Source organism: Arachis hypogaea, chromosome 20 (assembly GCF_003086295.3).
Source record: "Arachis hypogaea cultivar Tifrunner chromosome 20, arahy.Tifrunner.gnm2.J5K5, whole genome shotgun sequence".
NCBI classification, from domain to species: Eukaryota; Viridiplantae; Streptophyta; class Magnoliopsida; order Fabales; family Fabaceae; genus Arachis; species Arachis hypogaea.
The window spans coordinates 69,332,800-69,336,645 of NC_092055.1; the positions used below are offsets into that span (position 1 = coordinate 69,332,800).

Consider the following 3,846-nt stretch of genomic DNA (forward strand, 5'->3'; position numbering starts at 1 on the left):
ATCATTCCCTATGAACGCGTGCCTGACAACCACTTCCGTTCTACCTTCGACTGAATGAGTATCTCTTAGATCTCTTAATCAGAATCTTCGTGGTGTAAGCTAGAATGATGGCGGCATTCAAGAGAATCCGGAAAGTCTAAACCTTGTCTGTGGTATTCCGAGTAGGATTTAATGAATGAATGACTGTGACGAGCTCCAAACTCGCGATTGCAGGGCGTTAGTGACAGACGCAAAAGGATAGTAAATCCAATTCCAGCATGATCGAGAACTGACAGATGAATAGCCGTGCCGTGACAGGGTGCGTTGACCATTTTCACTGAGAGGATAAGATGAAGCCATTGACAAGGGTGATGCCTCCAGACGATTAGCCGTGCCGTGACAGGGCATTGGATCATTTTCCCGAGAGATGACCGAAGTAGCCATTGATAGTGGTGATGTATCACATAAAGCCAGCCATGGAAAGGAGTAAGACTGATTGGATGAAGATAGCAGGAAAGCAGAGGTTCAGAGGAACGAAAGCATCTCCATTCGCTTGTCTGAAATTCTCACCAATGAATTACATAAGTATTTCTATCCCTATTCTATTAATTATTATTCGAAAACACCATTATCAATTTATATCTGCCTAACTGAGATTTGCAAGGTGACCATAGCTTGCTTCATACCAACAATCTCCGTGGGATTCGACCCTTACTCACGTAAGGTATTACTTGGACGACCCAGTGCACTTGCTGGTCAGTTACACGGAGTTGTGAACCGTGGTTTTGGCATCATGTTTTTGGCGACATTTCCAGGGAAAGAAAGAGCAATGAACTTTACATAATTAAAGTGTAATCACAATTCCGCGTACCAAGTTTTTGGCGCCGTTGCCGGGGATTGTTCGAGTATGAACAACTGACGGTTCATCCTGTTGCTCAGATTAGGTAATTTTCTTTTTGTTTTCTTTTCAAAAATTTTTCAAAAATATTTCAAAATTTTCTCACCTGTTTTCAAAAAAAAAAATTTAGATTCAAAATTTTTAAGACTGAATTCTAGTGTTTCATGAAGCATGTGAAGCCTGGCTGGCTGTAAAGCCATGTCTAAATTCTTTTGGACTGAGGCTTCCAACCATCAGCTGCTATACGACTGTAGGGTATGTCAGGCATGTCATGTCTGAATTACATGCTGAAGCTTGGCTGGCCATTGGCCATGTCTAGCGTTTTGGACCGGAGCTTTCATTGAAAGCTTGGCTGGCTAGTGAGCCATGTCTAATTCCTGGACTGAAGCTTTAGACTAACAATGCAAGATTCCTGGAATTCATATTAAAAATTTTGGAATCCTTATTTTCCTTTTTCAATTAATTTTCGAAAAATACAAAAAAATTAGAAAATCATAAAAATCAAAAACATTTTTTGTGTTTCTTGTTTGAGTCATGAGTCATGTCATAAGTTTGGTGTCATTTGCATGTGCATCTTGCATTTTTCAAAAATTTCATGCATTCATAGTGTTCTTCATGATCTTCAAGTTGTTCTTTGTAAGTCTTCTTGTTTGATCTTGATGATTTTTTGTTTTGTGTTGTATGGTGTTTTTCATATACATTCTTGAATTCTTAGTGCGTAAGCATTAAAGAATTCTAAGTTTGGTGTCTTGCATGTTTTCTTTGCATTAAAAATTTTTCAAAATTGTGTCTATGATGTTCATCTTGACATTCAAAGTGTTCTTGGTGTTCATCTTGACATTCATAGCATTCTTGCATGCATTCATTGTTTTGATCCATAACTTTCATGCATTGCATCATTTTTCCTGTTTTCCTCTCTCATCATAAAAATTCAAAAAACAAAAAAATATCTTTCCCTTTTTCTCTCATCAAAGTCGAAAATTTGAGTTGACTTTTTCAAAAATTTTTAAAATCAAGTTGTTTCTTATGAGTCAAATCAAATTTTCAATTTGAAAATCTTATCTTTTTCAAAATCTTTTTCAAAAATCAAATCTTTTTCAAAATTCTTAGTTATTTTCAAAAATTCCAAAAATATTTTTCAAAAATCTTTTTCTTATTTTTATATCAAATTTTCGAAAATAACATAATCAATTAATGTTTTGATTCAAAAATTTGAAGTTTGTTACTTGCTTGTTAAGAAAGATTCAAACTTTAAGTTATAGAATCATATCTTGTGATTTCTTGTGAATCAAGTCATTAATTGTGATTTTAAAAATCTAATCTTTTTCAAAAACTAATTTCTATCATATCTTTTCAAAATATCTTCTTATCTTATCTTTTTCAAAAATTTGATTTCAAAATATCTTTTCTAACTTCCTAACCTCTCATCTTTTCAAAATTTGTTTCAACTACCTAACTAACTTTTTGTTTGTTTCTTAACTTTTTCAAAACTACCTAACTAACTCTCTCTCTCTAATTTTCGAAAATATCTTCCCTCTTTTTCAAAAATTTCTTTTTAATTAACTAATTATTCTTATTTTTATTTTTTATTTTAAAAATTTTCGAAAAATACTAACATTTTTCAAAAAACCATTTTTGAAAATCACTAACCCTTTTTCAAAAATTATTTTCGAAAATTCTCCCTCTCCCATCTTATTCTATTTATTTATTCATCTACTAACATCTCATCTCACATCTTTACCCTCCTCACAGTTGTGTTTCTTCCATTATATTACATTCTTTATCTCCCTCTTTTCTTCCACTCACACAGGGATCCCTATACTGTGGTATAAAGGATCTCTATTATTATTATTATTTTTCTGTGCCCTCTTCTTTGTCATATGAGCAGGAGCAAGGATAAGAACATTCTTGTGGAAGCAGATCCAGAACCTGAAAGGACTCTGAAAAGGAAACTAAGAGAAGCTAAAATACAACAATCCAGAGATAACCTTTCAGAAATTTTCGAACAGGAAGAGGAGATGGCAGCCGAAAATAATAATAATGTAAGGAAGATGCTTGGTGACTTTACTGCACCTAATTCCAATTTACATGGAAGAAGCATCTCCATTCCTGCCATTGGAGCAAACAACTTTGAGCTGAAACCTCAATTAGTTTCTCTGATGCAGCAGAACTGCAAGTTTCATGGACTTCCATCTGAAGATCCTTTTCAGTTCTTAACTGAATTCTTGCAGATATGTGATACTGTTAAGACTAATGGAGTAGATCCTGAAGTCTACAGGCTCATGCTTTTCCCTTTTGCTGTAAGAGACAGAGCTAGATTTTGATTGGATTCTCAACCCAAAAACAGCCTGAACTCTTGGGATAAGCTGGTCACGACTTTCTTAACCAAGTACTTTCCTCTTCAAAAGCTGAGCAAGCTTAGAGCTGATGTTCAAACCTTCAGACAGAAAGAAGGTGAATCCCTCTATGAAGCTTGGGAAAGATACAAACAATTGACCAAAAAGTGTCCTTCTGACATGCTTTCAGAATGGACCATCCTGGATATATTCTATGATGGTTTATCTGAGCTATCAAAAATGTCACTGGACACTTCTGCAGGTGGATCCATTCACCTAAAGAAAACGCCTGCAGAAGCTCAAGAACTCATTGACATGGTTGCTAATAACCAGTTCATGTACACTTCTGAAAGGAATCCTGTGAGTAATGGGATGCCTATGAAGAAGGGAGTTCTTGAAGTTGATACTCTGAATGCCATATTGGCTCAGAATAAAATATTGACTCAGCAAGTCAATATGATCTCTAAGAGTCTGCATGGAATGCAAGCTGCATCCAACAGTACTCAAGAGGCTTCTTATGCAGAAGAAGCTTATGATCCTGAGAACCCTGCAATAGCAGAGGTAAATTACTTAGGTGAACCTTATGGAAACACCTATAACTCATCATGGAGAAATCACCCCAATTTCTCATGG

General features: G+C 35.2%; 1 non-coding gene across 1 annotated transcript; it reads right to left on the reverse strand.

Moving 5' to 3' along the window:
• Positions 1-3,291: 3,291 nt before the first annotated feature.
• Positions 3,292-3,399, reverse strand: LOC112787216 (small nucleolar RNA R71). Its single transcript, XR_003194640.1, has one exon. It is a non-coding gene; the product is annotated as a small nucleolar RNA R71 (small nucleolar RNA).
• Positions 3,400-3,846: the final 447 nt, after the last annotated feature.